At 37.1% G+C, this 19,302-nt stretch overlaps 1 protein-coding gene and 1 long non-coding RNA gene across 2 annotated transcripts in view; one reads left to right on the plus strand and one right to left on the minus strand.

Moving 5' to 3' along the window:
- ZNF385D (zinc finger protein 385D) overlaps nucleotides 1-19,302 on the minus strand; it is a 988,862-nt gene that overhangs the window by 680,360 nt on the left and 289,200 nt on the right. The gene's annotated exons all lie outside the window — the stretch shown is intronic.
- Nucleotides 15,485-19,302, plus strand: part of LOC117084236 — a 168,014-nt gene continuing 164,196 nt past the window's right edge. Inside the window, exon 1 of the long non-coding RNA XR_004437364.1 lies at nucleotides 15,485-15,571. This is a non-coding gene — a long non-coding RNA (uncharacterized LOC117084236). The remainder of the gene's footprint in view (nucleotides 15,572-19,302) is intronic.

The following is a 19,302-nucleotide window of genomic DNA, read 5'->3' on the forward strand; positions in this document are numbered from 1 at the left end:
ATGTTGACAAATTAAACGCTTGAATTATTGCGTTATAACCAAGCATACTCATCATTTGGTGATCATAACAGATAATGTTGACCAGGCTCACAGAGAAAATGATCCAACCATGCAGTGCCACCACCAAGTGCGTATGTGTCCTTCTCATTTATTTCTTTTGCTCCTGTCAAAAGATGAGTGGATAAGGATATGATATTGAGACATTATGTCTGAAAGCTCACAGATGAGAGGATTTTGCAACACTGTATGAAGAAAATCAAGGAAGGCACAGTGTTTAGCAAGGCAAGGAAGTTCAACAACAAAAGCAGTAATGCCTGGTCACCTTGTTGACATTATCTTCAAAACAGAAATCTCTAATAGTGACAGGTGATGGCAATCAGTGTGTTTTCAAGATACTTCTCAGGCACGGCTGTCAGGAATCTGTATCATAAGTAGTGGCAAGTTGCAGAAGTAAATGTCATAAATGTGAAAAAGAACTTTGAAAATAACCTTTTTATATAGGATATGGTTTCAAAATAATATAGATATATAAGCAAAGATAAGTTATATAAAACTGTGTATACAGACTCTTATACCTAAAATTTTAAATACAATAATGTTGTTTCTAACAAAGTATGCTTTGTCAAAAAAATGTGTGGAAATTAACCTATTTTTTAATTTCAAGTGTGTTAAGATTATTTATGCTAATCTTAATTTTTGAAGGTCAAAAACTCTTAGTTTTAGAATAACCAGAATTTACATGAAAGATGGAGAAGACAGAAGTGGAATGAAAGTTAGTCAAAAAATGTGAATGGAAGTTTGGATTAAATAGGAATAAACAGAATGAGTATGAGTGTCATGGATTACTGGTAACCTAGGTTAGCCAATACTAAACTTGAGTGTCACACTACATAAAAAATTGCAACATTTCCCCCATCGCTAAAATGAAATTAGGGGATAAAAGAAAAATATTTTTAACAAACCGAAAAAAAAGATGATCAAATGATATATCTGATTTCATAAATAAGCCTTCAGAGTAAAAGGTGTTACTGAAAAATGTAATTTAAGAATCCAATAAATAAATTACACGATTAAGGCCGGGCACGGTGGCTCAAGCCTGTAATCCCAGTACTTTGGGAGGCCGAGACGGGCGGATCACAAGGTCAGGAGATCAAGACCATCCTGGCTAACATGGTGAAACCCCGTCTCTATTAAAAACATACAAAAAACTAGCCGGGCGAGGTGGCGGGCGCCTGTAGTCCCAGCTACTCCGGAGGCTGAGGCAGGAGAATGGCATAAACCAGGGAGGCAGAGCTTGCAGTGAGCTGAGATCCGGCCACTGCACTCCAGCCTGGGCGACAGAGCGAGACGACTCCGTCTCAAAAAACAAAAACAAAAAAAACAAAAAAAAAAACTATGAAGTACAAATTGACTAATGATATTTAATAAAGAAATGTTCTGTTGAAGGTGTTTTCTATAATTCTAAATGTAGGGGTTCAACAAAAGTTTTCCTTGGAAACTGGAATGCGGAGAGATTTCTGAAGTGAATTAATGGTAATTACCAATTAGTAGATGATTAGCATAGAACAAAAAAGTTCCCTCACCATTTTGTAAAGCAGATCAGCGGTTTTTCATTACTGGGAAATGCCAGCATCCTACTATATATGATAGGGAGATAATGCACTAAGGAAGATTATTTTGGTTTTCATTGATAGCATAAGGTATCCAAAATCAGATTAAGTATGTCTTTATTTATATTACTTTCTCTTTAAAGGATGGTTTTTCCTTTGATTTTTAAAATTATAACAAGTAGTGTATCTATTGAGAAAATAAAGATCTTGGACATACGGGTATTAAAAGACATGTAGGAAATGCATAGTGCTGATTCTGATCTTTGTGTATGTTTAAATATAGGTCCTTAAAGATTCAAATATATGTGTGTGTGTATGTGGGTATATATATACACACACACACATACATATATACATACACACACACACACACACATATATTCTAAAAGCACCAGAGTAGTTATTTTAAATATATGCTCAGGGAAAGAATATCAAAGTTGTTATACTTACCTGGTAGACTGCCAACCTATACCTATGTTAATGAAGGCACAAAATATTCAGGGATTGTTTTATAAGATGTTTTTACCATTATAGTTTGTCATATAATTACTTAGGAAGTTCTAAAGTATGCCTGTCTAAGTCTTTAATAATATGGGTCCTGAAAGATAATGGATCCTGGAAAAATCATTGTGTTTTATCTCACAAATTTAGAGTGATATTGACACAGCACAGCCTAACAACACCAAAGTTGTAATGATCTTGCGTCAGTCACCCAGGAGACTTTAATGCATAAATGACAGTCATCTATGTAGTCGAGACATTTGCTTTAAACTCACATGCTGAGAAAACTCATTCTACTTTTGTTTTTAGAGAAAGCAAGGTTCATGATCAATAAATAAAGAAATAATCTGCTTTCACCCCATATTTTGATGGAAACTCATAAGCTTTGAAGGGAATGAAAATCATATAAATAAAAGCTTTAACAATATCTGGCCACTCAGTATATAACATTTAATAACTTTACAAACTCTTATACATATATAGTTGTAATAGCTACAGATTTTATATATAAAATTTTTATATTTTATATACAAAGTATACATTTCTGTATCCATTTTATATATAAAATGCATTGATAAATATTGCTATATTCTGAACGTTTTTTGTCCCCCTAAAATTCATATGTTGAGTTCCTAATCCCCAAGATGACAGTATTAAGAGGTAGGGCCTTTGGGGGGCAATTAGATTATGAGGGTAGTGTCATTGTGTTTGGGATTAGTGGATTTTATAAATGGGACCCCAGAGAACTAGCTAGGCCCTTGCTCCATGGGAGGACACAGTAAGAAGGCACCATCTATGAACCCAGAAACAGACACTTACCAGACACTGACCCTGCTGCTTTCCTAATCTTGGACTTCCCAGTGTCCAGAACTGTGAGGAACACGTTTGTTGTTCATAAGCCACCCAGTGGCTTTCTTTGGCTAGGTTCATAAGCGACCCAGTGGCTTATGATGCACATGCGTGTGTATATATGTCTATACACACAGGTACCTACATAATTTTTTTTCTGTATCTCCAACTAAATTACAAACTTTTAAAGGGCAGCAACCATATCTTATAACTCTCAATGTCTCCTATATCTACTACATTTCTCTACAAAATGTAATAGATGTTCAATCTATGATTTCTGTTAGATATTTGCTAAATTAAAGTGGTTTATTAATTTTTTTGCCCCAAATTCTTCCTATCTTATTTTTGTATTTCATCCATCTGTGGGTCTTAATTTCAAATATTGGGAGCTATGTAGTATTGAACTGTTTTGGGGATGTGAGCTTAAATTCTTGTTCTCCATTTAGTAGCTCCATTCTTTTAAGCAAGTTACTCAGCCTCCATGTCCTAAAAAAGATCCAAATTATCGAATTCGTAAGTTTATCATGAACCATGCATATATTGAAAACATGTTTTCAGAACTATGAAATAATATAAAAATTAAGATGTTTTTATGATAATGGCTGAGGCAGAGATGAGCCAGCCATTCACCAAAACAGTTTCCTCTTCCTCATGAGCACACAGGCAGCTTACTCTCTTCTCGTAGATGGACTGGTGTTTTAGATGATTAAGTGTTGGCAGTCAACTGTTGTCACAGTAACCTGGGACCAAAACTTCTCATCTACCCTGTTTTTTGCAAGTCAAAATTTGATGGAATATACAAACTTTTCCACGGCAGCCTTTGAGTTAAAATGGCAGAGTAGTTGTCACAAAGACTATTGCCTCAAAACTCTAAAATGTTGATTCTCTGGCCATTAAAAAAAAAAAAAAAAAAGTTTTTGCTCTACTTCAGCAAAAAAAAAAAAAAAAAAAACACAATTATGTATGAATTCACTGAAATTCTTTGATTTGCTTATTATAACATATAAATGATCTTAGCTAACACGCGATCTTATCAACTCTTAAAGTTATTGCTTCCCTCTCCCCCAGTAGTTCTAAAGGCAGTTACTTATTTTATGGTTGGGTTTTTTTTTTTTTTTTTTTTTTTTTGCTTGTTTAATATTTTTAATTCAATAACCAATATAAATGGCTTGGAACTGCAATGTTAAGAATTTTTAGGCCGGGCGCGGTGGCTCAAGCCTGTAATCCCAGTACTTTGGGAGGCCGAGACGGGCAGATCACGAGGTCAGGAGATCGAGACCATCCTGGCTAACACGGTGAAACCCCGTCTCTACTAAAAAAATACAAAAAACTAGCCGGACGAGGTGGTGGGCGCCTGTAGTCCCAGCAACTTGGGAAGCTGAGGCAGGAGAATGGCGTAAACCCGGGAGTCGGAGCTTGTAGTGAGCTGAGATCCGGCCACTGGACTCCAGCCTGGGCGACAGAGTGAGACTCTGTCTCAAAAAAAAAAAAAAAAAGAATTTTCTTCCGTTCCAAAAATGGCTGAATAGGAACAGCTCCTGTGTGCAGCTCCCAGAGCGATTGATGCAGAAGATGGGTGATTTCTGCATTTCTAACTGAGGTACCTGGTTTATCTCATTGGGACTGGTTGGACAGTGGGTACAGCCCATGGAGGGTGAGCCGAAGCAGGGCAGGGCATCACCTCTCCCTGGAAGTGCAAGGGGTTGGGAAATTCCCTTTCCTAGACAAAGGAAGCCGTGACAGACGGGCACCTGGAAAATCAGGACACTTCCACCCTAATACTGCGCTTTTCCAACAGTCTTAGCAAACAGCACACCAGGAGATTATATCCTGCACCTGGCTCGGCGGTTCCCATGCCCAGCGAGCCTTGCTCACTGCTAGTGCAGCAATCCGAGATCACACTGTGAGGCAGCAGCCTGTCTGGGGGAGGGATGTCCGCCATTGCTGAGGTTTGAGTAGGTAAATAAAGTGGCTGGGAAGCTCCACCTGGGTGGAGCCCACCACAGCTCAACCAGGCCTGCCTACCTGTAGACTACACCTCTGGGGGGCAGGGCATAGCTGAACAAAAGGCAGAGAAACTTCTGCAGACTTAAACGTCTGACAGTTCTGAAGAGAGCAGTGGTTCTCCCAGCATGGTGTTTGAGCTCAGAGAACAAACAGACTGCCTCCTCAAGTAGGTCCCTGACCCCTGTGTAGCCTAACTGGGAGACACCTCCCAGTAGAGGCTGACTGACACCTCATACAGCTGGGTGCCCCTCTGAGATGAAGCTTCCAGAGAAAAGATCAGGCAGCAATATTGGCTGTCTACAATATTTGCAGTTCTGCAGCCTCTACTGGTGATACCCAAGCAAACAGGGTCTGGAGTGGACCTCCAACAAACTCCAACAGACCTGCAGCTGAGGGTCCTGACTGTTAGAAGGAAAACTAACAAACAGAAAGGAATGGCATCAACATCAATAAAAAGGACATTTACACCAAATCCCAATCTGTAGGTCACCATCATCAAAGACCAAAGGTAGACAAAACCATGAAGATGGGGAGAAACCAGAGCAGAAAACCTGAAAATTCTAAAAACCAAAGTGCCTCTTCTCATCCAAAGGATCGTAGCTCCTCCCCAGCAATGGAACAAAGCTGGATGGCCAATGACTTTGATGAGTTGACAGAAGTATGCTTTAGAAGGTCGGTAATAACAAACTTCTCCAAGCTAAAGGAGGATGTTCAAACCCATTGCAAGGAAGCTAAAAACCCTGAAAAAAGATGAGACCAATGGCTAACTAGAATAAACAGTGTAGAGAAGACCTTAAATGACCTGATGGAGCTGAAAACCATGGCACAAGAACTATGTGACAAATGCACAAGCTTCAGTAGCTGATTCAATCAAGTGGAAGAAAGGGTATCAGTGATTGAAGATCAAATGAATGAAATGAAGCAAGAAGAGAAGTTTAGAGAAAAAAGAGTAAAAAGAAATGAACAAAGCCTCCAAGAAAGAGGGACTATATGAACAGACCAAATCTATGTCTGATAGGTGTACCTGAAAGTGATGGGAAGAATGGAACCAAGTTGGAAAACAGTCTGCAGGATATTATCCAGGAGAACCTCCCCAACCTGGCAAGGCAAGCCAACATTCAAATTCAGGAAATACAGAGAACTCCACAAAGATACTCCTCGAGAAGAGCAACCCCAAGACACATAACTGTCAGATTCATCAAGACTGAAATGAAGGAAAAAAATGTTAAGGCAGTCAGAGAAAAAGGTCGGGTTACCCACAGAGGGAAGCCCATCAGACTAACAATGGATCTCTCGGTAGAAACTCTCCAAGCCAGAAGAGAGTGGGGGCCAATATTCAACATTCTTAAAGAATTTTCAACCCAGAATCTCATATGCAGCCAAACGAAGTTTCATAAGTGAAGGAGAAATAAAATCCTTTACAGACAAGCAAATGCTGAGAGATTTTTGTCACCACCAGGCCTGCCTTACAAGAGACCCTGAAGGAAGCCCTAAACATGGAAAGGAACAACTGGTACCAGCCATTGCAAAAACAGGCCAAAATGTAAAGACCATCGATGCTAGGAAGAAACTGCATCAACTAACGAGCAAAATAACCAGTTAATATCATAATGACAGGATCAAGTTCACACATAACAATATTAAACCTAAATGTAAATGGGCTAAATGCCCTAGTTAAAAGACACAGTCTGGCAAATTGGATAAAGAGTCAAGTCCCATCAGTGTGCTGTATTCAGGAGACCCATCTCACGTGCAGAGACACACATACGCTCAAAATAAAGTGATGGAGGAAGATCTACAAAGCAAATGGAAAACAAGAAAAGGCAGAGGTTGCAATCCTAGTCTCTGATAAAACCAACAAAGATCAAAAGAGACAAAGAAGGCCATTACATAATGGTAAAGGGATCAATTCAACAAGAAGACTAACTATCCTAAATATATATACACCCAAGACAGGAGCACCCAGATTCATAAAGCAAGTCCTTAGAGACCTATAAAGAGACTTAGACTCCCATACAATAATAATGGGAGACTTTAACACTCCACTGTCAATATTAGACCTATCAATGAGTAAGAAGGTTAACAAGGATATCCAGGATGTGAACTCAACTCTGCACCAAGCAGATCTAATAGACATCTACAGAAATCTCCACCCCAAATGAACAGAATATACATTCTTCTGAGCACCACATAGCACTTATTCCAAAAATGACCACATAGTTGGAAGTAAAGCACTCCTCAGCAAATGTAAAAGAACAGAAATCATAACAAACTGTGTCTCAGACGCCAGTGCAATCAAATTAGAACTCAGGATTAAGAAACTCACTCAAAACCACACAACTACATGGAAACTGGACAACCTGCTCCTGAATGACTACTGGGTACATAATGAAGTGAAGGCAGAAATAAAGATATTCTTTGAAACCAATGAGAACAAAGACACAACATATCAGAATCTCTGGGACACATTTAAAGCAGTGTGTAGAGGGAAATTTATAGCACTAAACGCCCACAAGAGAAAGCAGGAAAGATCTAAAATCGACACCCTAACATCACAATAAAGAGAACTAGAGAAGCAAGAGCAAACAAATTCAAAAGCTAGCAGAAAGCAAGAAATAACTAAAATCAGAGCACAACTGAAGGAGATAGAGACACAAAAACCCTTCAAAAAATCAATGAATCCAGGAGCTTTTTTTTGAAAAGATCAACAAAACAGACCACTAGCAAGATTAATAAAGAAGAAGAGAGAGAAGAATCAAATAGATTCAATAAAAAATGATAAAAGTGATATCACCACCGATCCCTCAGAAATACAAACTATTTTGTATTTCAGAGAACACTATAAACACTTCTACGTAAATAAACTAGAAAATCTAGAAGAAATGGATAAATTCCTGGACACATACATCCTCCCAAGATGAAAGCAGGAAGAAGTTGAATCCCTGAATAGACCAATAACAGGTTCTGAAACTGAGGCAATAATTAATAGCCTACCAACCAAAAAAAGTCCTGAACCAGATGGATTCATAGCTGAATTCTACCAGAGGTACAAAGAGGAGCTGGTACCACTTCTTCTGAAACTATTCTAAACAACAGAAAAAGAGGGAATACTCCCTAACTCATTTTATGAGGCCAGCATCATCCTGATACCAAAACATGGCAGAGACACAATAAAAAAAGAAAATTTCAGGCCAATATCCCTGATGAACATCGATGCGAAAATCCTCAGTAAAATACTGGCAAACCGAATCCAGCAGCACATCAAAAAGCTTATCCACCGTGACCGAGTCAGCTTCATCCCTGAGTTGCAAGGCTGGTTTAACATATAGAAACCAATAAATGTAATCCATCACATAAACAGAACCAATGATAAAAACCACGATTATCTCAATAGATGCAGAAAAGGCCTTTGGCAAAACTCAACAGCCCTTCATGATAAAAACTCTCAATAAACTAGGTGTTGAAGGGACATATCTCAAAATAATAAGAGCTATTTATGACAAACCCACAGCCAATATCATACTGAATGGACAAAAACTGGAAGCATTCCCTTTGAAAACTGGCACAAGACAGGGATGCCCTGTCTCACCACTCCTATTCAACATAGTGTTAGAAGTTCTGGCCAGGGGAATCAGGCAAGAGAAAGAAATAAACGGTATTCAATTAGGAAGTCAAATTGTCCCTGTTTGCAGATGACATGATTGTATATCTAGAAAACCCCATTGTTTCAGCCCAAAATCTCCTTAAGCTGATAAGGAAGTTCAGCAAAGTCTCAGGATACAAAATCAACATGCAAAAATCACAAGCGTTCCTATACACCAGTAACAGACAAACAGAGAGCCAAATCGTGAGTGAACTCCCATTCACATTTGCTTCAAAGAGAATAAGATACCTAGGAATCCAACTTACAAGGGATGTGAAGGACCTCTTCAAGGAGAACTACAAACCACTGCTCAACGAAATAAAAGAGGACACAAACAAATGGAAGAACATACCATGCTCATGGATAGGAAGAATCAGTATAGTGAAAACGGCCATACTGCCCAAAGTAATTTATAGATTCAATGCTACTCCCTTCAAGCTACCAATGACTTTCTTCACAGATTTTGAAAAAATTACTTTAAAGTTCACATGCAACCGAAACAAAGCCCATATAGCCAAGACAATCCTAAACAAAAAGAACAAAGCTGGAGGCATCATGCTACCTGACTTCAAACGATGTTACAAGGCTACAGTAACCAAAACAGCATGGTACTGGTATCAAAACAGAGATATAGACCAATGGAACAGAACAGAGTCCTCAGAAATCATATCACACATCTACAACCATCTGATCTTTGACAAACCTGACAAAAACAAGAAATGGGGAAAGGATTCCCTATTTAATAAATGGTGCTGGGAAAACTGGCTAGCCATATGTAGAAAGCTGAAACTGGATCCCTTCCTTACACCTTATACAAAAATTAATTCAAGATGGATTAAAGATTTAAATGTTAGACCTAAAACCATAAAAATCCTAGAAGAAAACCTAGGCAATACCATTCACGACATAGGCATGGGCAAGGACTTCATGTCTAAAACACTAAAAGCAATGTCGACAAAAGCCACAATTGACAAATGGGATCTAATTAAACCAAAGAGCTTCTACACAGCAAAAGAAACTACCATCAGGGTGAACAGGCAACCTACAGAATGGGAGAAAAGTTTTGCAATCTACCCATGTGACCAAGGGCTAATATCCAGAATCTACGAAGAACTTAAACAAATTTACAAGAAAAAAATCAAACAATCCCATCAAAAAGTGGGCAAAGGACACGAATAGACACTTCTCAAAAGAAGACATTCATACAGCCAACAGACACATGAAAAAATGCTCATCATCTCTGGTCATCAGAGAAATGCAAACCAGTTAGAATGGTGATCATTATAAAGTCAGGAAACAACAGGTCCTAGAGAGGATGTGGAGAAATAGGAACACTTTTACACTGTTGGTGGGAGTGTAAGTTAGTTCAACCATTGTGGAAGACAATGTGGCAATTCCTGAAGCATCTAGAACTAGAAATACCATTTGACCCAGCAATCCCATTACTGGGTATATACCCAAATGGTTATAAATCATGATACTATAAAAGACACATGCACATGTATGTTTTTTGAAGCACTATTCACAATAGGAAAGACTTGGAACCAACCCAAATGTCCATCAATGATAGACTGGATTAAGAAAATGTGACACATATACACCATGGAATACTACGCAGCCATGAAAAAAGATGAGTTCATGTCCTTTGCAGGGACATGGATGAAGCTGGAAATGACCATTCTGAGAAAACTCTCACAAGGACAGAAAACCAAACACTGCATGTTCTCACTCATAGGTAGGAACTGAACAATGAGCACACTTGGACACAGGACGGGGAACATCACACACCAGGGCCTGTTGTGGGGTTGGGGGAGGGCAGAGGGATAGCATTAGGAAATACCTAATGTAAATGATGAGTTAATGGGTGCAGCACACCAACAGGGCACATGTATACATATGTAACAAACCTGCACGTTGTGCACATGTACCCTAGAACTTAAAGTATAATAAAAAGAAAAAAAGAATTTTCTGATTGGAGCATGTTAATTAGAAGAGTAATTATGAGATCTCTGAAACAGCATTATTTGATTTCACAAATTATTACTGAAAAGTATGTCGTATTCCAAGCAATACAGTAAAATTAAACTGTTTTTTTTCACTGAGGCCACATCTATAAAATATGCATACGACAGAATGTTAATTGTCTACCCATATCCATTTCCTCTAAGCCTTTTATTTATATTTTTTGCTGAACAAATGAACACTCAGAGAAAGAAAAAGATGGTATTACTCAGTCTCCCTTAAAAACATGTATGTTATGGAACTAAGTTCTGCCCAAAGGGAGCAAATGAAAATGAGGTATTCAAATTCTAAGAAGTGTCACTTAATGAAAGGAGGATGCTTTCTCCTTCCGTTGCCTAGGTCCTGTTTGCTGAAATGTAACATGATGACTGGAGCTAGGGAGATTTTTCTTGGACTGTGATGTGGAAATTAGTTATTAGGAATGATGCGTCAACAAGATACGAGCCTGAATCCCTGGTGATTTTTGAGCCATTACACCATCTCAAGACTACTTACTTTTACTTGAAACAAGAATAAACTTCAACTTTGTTAATTATTTTTATTTTGGGCTTTGTTACTTGAAGTCAAGCTTTATCTTATGGAACAGATAAGTGAGTTAGAAATTAGTGATTTATTAATAATGGGTAAAAGAAGATACAACAGTGAGAATAATCAAAGTTTAAAAAAAGCAGAGTATAGGAATGATTATTCAAAAGCCTGTATCAGAGTGATAATCGTTTTGAACTATATTAATGACTTTTCTTTGTCATGTTTCCTTTTATCAACATTCTAATATTCTGCCAGAGTCAATTTATTTGACTGGGAAAGGTTTAGGGTTGTTACAGAAGAAATGTACAGACAAAGAACGTTAGTGTTCAGTTGTTGACACTCAAAATGGATTCAGCAGCTAGTATTGAAGCAGAGCTTTGTCCAAAACAAGAAGATTTAACAAGTTTAAGGAATTTAATAAATGAATACAAAGCATGGAAGGCAGGAGAGAAAACACAGATTTTCTCTGAAGCAGCAGAGAATACCCTTCTGCCCACGATGTTAGACTGCAAGGCGTGTTAACATGGGCACGATGTACAAATGCTGAAGGAGAAAGTGAACATCCAAAATCTGGAAGAAGAAAAACAAAATATGTGATAAAACATGAGAGGGCTCTAAATAATCTCCTTCCCATCTTGCTCTTCAGAGATAACTTCAGAAACATTCCAGTATATGTGCAGGGGCCCGGTAACGCCGAGTCTGCTGAGCCACTTGCTTTGCTGTATCCTAGGACACTTTCAGATCTGGCTTCAGTCTGGCACCATTCAGCGTGGTGTGAGAGCAAAGATGTGTATGGATGAATCTGAGGCCAGACTCCCAGTTTGCAATCATCTGAAATTGTTGCATGAGACTTAAAGATGGTCTTGTACTCCTGACCATGGACACCAACCACAAGAGATTTAGTGGAGTGGCACTGGAAGAGCAGAGCAACCACTTGTACATGTGCCGGAACCTTGGATGGAGCTGTGTGGGACCATACATAGGCTGCAGTGGTAGAAGCTACTGTTCCATTAAAATACAAGTAACAACAAACTAACAAAGCAAAAATATTCGCAACATAAGACCTTAGTAAGAAAAGAAGAAAATCAGACAACATTACAGTAAGATTCAATAAGAATCCAGAAAACAGTGACCAATGAGAACTGAGATTAATCCTTCTCCAGTGCAGCTAAGTTGTGTTGCTCATATACCTAAACAGCATAAAGAGAAGACCGTAAGGAAGCAGAGGTGTGAAAAAAATTGAGCAATCTATTTAAAATGACTAAGTTTTTTTTTTTTTTAAAACACTCTTAAAAGATTTAATTAAAGATTGCAAATTGTAACATTTACATCCTATTATTTTTCCCTTACCTGGGGGTAGGGATCATAAGAAAAATCAGGTAAGCTAAAATAACCAAGAAAAAGATACGTTTTCTTTACACATCTAAGTGTGGCATGAGTTAATTAGCTAGATCTCTATATTTACAATGTTCAAAGAGAAGGCATGGCAGATACTGCTTTTAAAAAACTGTATGTAAAAGAGCTTCATAATAAAACATTTTCTTTAAAGATTAAAACAATGTGTAGAACTCAATGTTACTGAAATGCAAAAGAGTAATACAGCTATGTTAACATGGACATTAGAATGAGGCTGAAATAATTATTGAAAACTTCCTTCAGGTAACTTCAGAGAAAAATCTATCAACCTATTCTAATAAATGTCTTATAAATATATGTTAAAATGACATATTGGGTGAGCCACCAATGCATTCCCTAGACTTTTTTATTCAAATATTTTCTATTTTTATTATTTTCATTATCATTACATCGATCCTGCATGGCTCAATATGCGTTATTTATCATCACTTGTTTACCATTAGCAAAAATACTCTCCTACTTTCTTCACATTATATTAGAGCACATGTTTATACTTGTTTGGTAAAATTATCTGTAAACATAATCCTAACATAGCATTTTGTGAGAGCCACAAATTAATCGTCTCTGTAGTCCAAATACATACTTCATTGTTCTGTAATAATGTTGGTAGATGCTAAGTTTTGTCAGTAGAGGGCACTAAAAGGACACTGTAGGAAGAAAGGGTTTCATTTCCTGGTACTGGTGAGTTCCCAAAGACAGGCTCCTGCAGTACATGCAATTTCTGCAACACCTCGCTCCAGCAGTGTGCATGGCTTCTGTGAGTGTGCTTTTAACCATGGCTGGTGACCAGCAGCACATAGTAACTCCCAGGAGAGCTCATGACCTCCATGGCCTTTTTGCTATTCAGCGAGCCATGGATGCACCTTCCCCAGTGAGGTTTAGATGTCTGCCCTGAGTAAGGAGAGATTTCCAGTTCATGATTGTTCCTTCAATATTATTTTTTGAGCATGCTATCTCAGCCCAAGGGGTAATCATTGCTTCCTGTACACGCTGTTCTTATATTTTTAGAGTCTTTATTATTACTAGCAAATTATCCATGACTTCAATCCCATGTGTTGTAATTAATAATGTTTTATTTTATTTTATTTTTTGAGATGGAGTCTTGCTCTGTGGCCAGGCTGGAGTGCAGTGGCATGATATTTGCTCACTGAAACCTCCGCCTCCTGGGTTCAAGCGATTTCCCTGCCTCAGCCTCCTGAGCAGCTGGGACTACAGGCACACACCACCATGCCAGGCTAATTTTTTGTATTTTAGTAGAGACGGGGTTTCACCTTGTTGGCTGGGATGGTCTTGATCTTCTGATCTTGTGATCTACCTGCCTTGGCCTCCCAGAGTGCTGGGATTGCAGGCGTGAGCCACAGCTACTGGCCTGTGATTAATAATTATTTATGGTAAACTTTTCCAGTTCAAATTGCTATGAAATTTCTGCCATGGAAATGGTCCCAGGAGACAGACCTCCAATTATGACATTTGGGGGATATTTTGGTTTACTCCTGTGCTTCATTGCAGTGCTGAGCTTCTTACTAATGGGAAATGGGATACTAGGAATCCAGGGCATGTGTGGTATCACAATTAATTAATCAAACTATTGCCTGTGGTATGTTGTGACAAAGTGCCAACTAAAGCAAATCCTTTAAGAGCCCAAGTGACTCTGCCCTTGACCCTATGGCAATAATGATTATTATAAGGAGGATGGTGTGGGATAGATTTTTCTGAGTGCCCTTGAGCACTTACAGAGAAAAAAAAAATAAGCTCTCAGTTCAATTCATAGCCTAAGGGCCAGAGAGCTACCATGAGAACCATAAAAGAATATTTAGTGTAACCACAGGACTGATATTGCTAAATTTGCACAATATTTACTTTGTGGGTTGAGTAAATTACAACAGCAGTGAAATTGACCATTTCTCATGTGAAATTTAGGGTACCAATTGAGAAAGAATGAGATCTTGACACTTGGAATGGGGACATATATTTGAACCAAATGAAATTGACAACACTGAATGTGCAAGCCACTCTGAGGCCTCCGTACCAGTAGAAGTAAGTTGCTCTCCCATACCTGAAGAGACTAGCCTTCCTTTGCCTGCAAATCTTGTAATAACCTCACCTGTAGGAGATGCCTTGCTAGGGTCTTATGCCCTGAAGTAATTCGTGTGAAGTATAGCATGCTCAAGAGGAACAGGTATACACTATACAGTAAAAAGACTACATGGCAAAAGAATTGCAAGACCATGCTAATATATAACCAACAGAAATATGATGGGGTGGGACATGTGTGGGAGTGGATTCAACAGGAGTTAGGCCAATAAGCAGAGAATATAACACTAGATAAGGCTGAATTCCTTGCTATAGGAAACTAACTAGAGATTTCAGATTTGATATGTTAGCTTGTAAAGCTGCAGGTGATTCTAACAACTTACTTGGTTGACTGACTGAAACTTGGACACCAAGATTCCAGACATTTTACTAGGTGGAGATACCAGAGCCTACTGGTGAAGATAAACCAGTCCAGCATGATAAAACATGGCACTAAGAAATTCATTCGTGAAGAAAGTTGAGCAGCTTTGCAGACCAGAGACTGTAAGGGATTCTGCCATTGGGATGGATTCCCTGATTTCAACAGGGATAATGGGCTCTGGGGTAACAGAAATCAAAAGATAGCATACAATCACCAAGAACAAAGTGAGCATATCTAACTGGCAGGGATGACTAGTAATCAGAACACCCTGGCCTGTAGAGATCTTTGACAGTGGCTACTGAACACTGTGTTCCCAGGAATGAAATACATGAGTTGCCTATCAGAGTTACTGTTTTATCTACCCAGTAGGAAAAAAAAAAAGACCCTTTAGATATGCAGCTAAAACCCTGACAACCCTGACATAAATGGAAACAGCTTCTCACCTATTTCCTAAATCAATCCACAGACACACAGTCCTCTGACCGAAGGAGAAACTGGATCCATTTGTGAACAGCTGCACCACAGCTACAAGTACATATGGTACATCTTTCAAGACTAAGAAGCTTGTCTATTTTCTCTTTGCTTGTTATATGCATGTTTTTATTTGCATAACTAACCATTTTTATGTCTCCTTTTTCCTGTTTTTATTTTTTATACAAGTGGCAGATGGTTAACTTTACAATTTAGTCTTTAGTTCACAGAGCATTTAGTAGATCTGTGGTGGAATTTGAGAGGATTAATATAGCCAGTAACGGATACAATGACTGTTGGGACTGTGTCACCTCATTTTGGAAAAGGATGAAAATGCATTCACTTTCAGGAAGAACATTTATAAATTATTAGGTGGAAATACAGAGTTGTTTCGTTTTTGAATAAAAGTTCAAGATTGAATAGCAGAGGGAATATGGAAACTGAGTAATCCAAGGCATGTACTGTCCTAGTCATCACTTTATTGCCTCTCGGTTGAAAATTCACAACTCACTGCTTTATTTCTGACAGTGGGGCTAGACCCTGTAAACATTCCTTCTTTGCCAGTCAAGATGTTAAGCTTTGTTAGTAGAAGCTGCTAAGGGAAAACTGAAGGATGAATGGGTTTCTCTCCCAGGTTCTGTTATGCTTCTTGATATTGGCTCCTACAACACAGCTTATTTCTACAAAGCCTGTCCCAGCCATATCCACAGCTTTTGCAGGGCCAGCTCCAGGCATCCAGAGAATGCTGACTGAAACCCCAGCAGGTGTCTTCATGGCAGGGTACTGCTGGTATGACACCTATCTGTGGATGGCTTCCACTGATATCCTCCTGAGTACTTTGCAGCCTCAGCAAACCCTGCCATGCAGATTTTCATGGCTATGCCCTCTCCAGTGAATCTGGATCTGTATGGTGTGTGGAGGCTGGTTCCAGACCCTCTTGCTTCCATTATGTAGCAGTTCAGGCTTAGGGGTAGTGGCCTCTATAATCTGCTATTACTATATTATTTACAGTTCTGTTTATTCTTTGCTAGCAAATCCCCTCTTACAGTTAATAGCTTTTGATATTAAGATTACTGACTGGTAATCTTAACCTGATGTTTATCGTCTGGATCCTGACTGACATACCTCTTACAATTTTGATATTTTTAGTTTGAGAAAAAAAGAAAGTACTAAATTTAAGGTCTGATTTATTGTTAGTCTCCCAGGAATTATTAATTTTTTAGTTTTCTATCATTTATAACTCATCTATTCTTGAAATTACTAAAGCAAATTGGATATAATAAAATTATTTTGAATGTTATTTAAATAAAATTAATGCAAATAAACTTATTAAAACTTAGGAATACAAAAATGCCTGTATACAATGAATGTGCATGGTTCAATGTTATGCTATTTATTGATTAAAAATATGGAATATATTAAGAGGTTACTAAAGTCAAAATCCAGGACAAAATCTTGATTTCCAGAAAGTCCCTTGCCTTACTGGATAATTTTTTGAAAGTAAAAATGTTTTCTCATCACTTTAAATCATCAAGACAGTGTCAATTGAGAATTCTCCAAGAATTGAAGCTTTACTCCCTACATCTAAAGAGAGGAAACAAAGACCTAACCCTCCCTTTAATTTTAGGAATAAGATGAGATTCTCTTTACTCCAATGACTCTTTCAAAAGTCTTTCTCACAAACCTTCTCCTTTCGCTAGTTTTGGTCATTCTTGTGAAATGGTTTTATGTTTTTAATTGCTTTGTGTATGTATCTCATTTGGAATTATTAGATAAGGAGTCCAAGATTAGTAAAACTATATATAGTTTGATAACTTTATATTTTAGTCTGACATCTCATTTTTATATTTGCATCTTCTGTTGCATCTTGGTGCCTTGGTTGGAATATCAAATTTAATATGTATACACATACACACACACATACACACACATATATATATACACCTATATATTTATTACATACATTTTCTGTTTTCTTTAATAAAAATGTTTTGATAGGTAAATATGAAGGTATTTGAAGATTTTAAATTATTGATTGTTTCAGGCAATGTTCGCTTAGTGAGAAAGTTAGAACATTTTAATTACGTCTTATTTATTTTTCTTCTGAAAAATTACTTTCAATCACTCATTTGTCATTTTATCAATTGCCTAATTTGGCACGGCCTCAAAGCCTCCACAGGTAATCATACTGAGAATATATGTAAAAGTAGGAACTTGGTTAACAAATTATTTATTTTCTACTTCTAAATTCAAAATCATTTTTACTTTTCTACTTATGTCTATCTTCCTACAGAAATTACCATTTAAAATATTTGAACAATGAATTTTCATTTCATGTAAGCAATTATAATGCTTATTATTGTCACTTGAAAATATTTCTACTAAGTGCATGCATGCTTATGAGAGAGAAATAAAAAATGTATACTTTGTTCTTAAATAAGAAGATTTAAGCACACTGTGTTTTCATTTTCTTGTGTTTCCTATTAAAATGAATTCTCTATTAATGAAATAAATGTTATTCTTCATGGAGACAGAACAGATCAAAAGTGCAAAACTATTCTGTAAAGTGCTCTTCTTATGTATTAACAGTTATTATATTGAATCATAAGAAAATAATAGTACAATATTATGTTATTTATAAGCACCCTTATTTTTAGCCTAACAAATGAAAATTCTGATTAGAGACGTTTAAGGAAATTTGTTATAGCCATTGTCTTATAGAAGCCAGATAGATATTAGAAACTTACAGAGAAAATTCAAAAGCACACAAAAATGCTAATTAAAGCCTATAATAAAACTTCTTTGATTGTAGCCTGGCTAGATAAGCACAAAATAAAAACTCTTCATTATTTTCCTATGCCTCCAAATATCCTTATTTATTATTTTAAATACAAGTTACTACATACTTTGAAGATTTAAACAGAAGGATAAACCAAGAAAGAAATAGCAAACACTTTTACATTTAATTTTAGAGATGAGTTATTTCTGTATATTTAATGAGTGTTTTCACTTGTTTCTGTAATTAAAAATTTTTTGTTAATGCAAAAAATGTGCTTAATGTTAGTTCATTCATTAATCCATTCATTTACTCTTATATCCATTTATCTATGAATTTTTAAAGGTTCATACTATTCTAGGGTCTGGGGAAAATAAAATGATTTTAGAACTGTGACATATAAAGTACTAACATTTTAATGATAAAGTTCTTCACTTTAAAACAAACCAAAAAACGTACTAACGTGTAATTATAACTTTTCCAAACAAAATGCCAAACATGCTTGGAGTTTCAGAGAAAAAATAAAGTGACTGTTAGAAAAGCAAGGAGAAAGAATAAATAGCACTGAATGAGTTTACATCTGAACTTCTTGAGGAACAAGTAGAATTCCAGTACATAATGAAGAAATAAGAATGGAAAAAATGTTAGAGGTACTGGATTTGCTATATTTGAAATATACAATTGAAAGCACAAGTAAAGCTATGTAGGAAATAAAGCTGGGGAAATTGGGCATGGGTATCAAAGGACTGCTATAATGTGCCAAGGATTTCAATAGGCCAGCATTTTAAAATTTGGTATATTAAAGAACACTTTTATGATCTCCTCCCTAAAAAACATTCAAATGTTTATACAAGGTTTATAAAGACACAACACATACTAGCATGATCTGCTCTTTATTGCCATGACAATGATGCATGGCAAAAGAAACCCTAAAAGTTAAGTGGTAGAAAACATAAACATGTGCAAAAGTCCTGGGGTAAATAAAATAAAACATAAGCATGTGTCCTTCAACTGTTTTGAGTCA

This window comes from Trachypithecus francoisi, unplaced genomic scaffold, assembly GCF_009764315.1.
Source record: "Trachypithecus francoisi isolate TF-2019V2 unplaced genomic scaffold, Tfra_2.0 Lachesis_group0, whole genome shotgun sequence".
NCBI classification, from domain to species: domain Eukaryota; kingdom Metazoa; phylum Chordata; class Mammalia; order Primates; family Cercopithecidae; genus Trachypithecus; species Trachypithecus francoisi.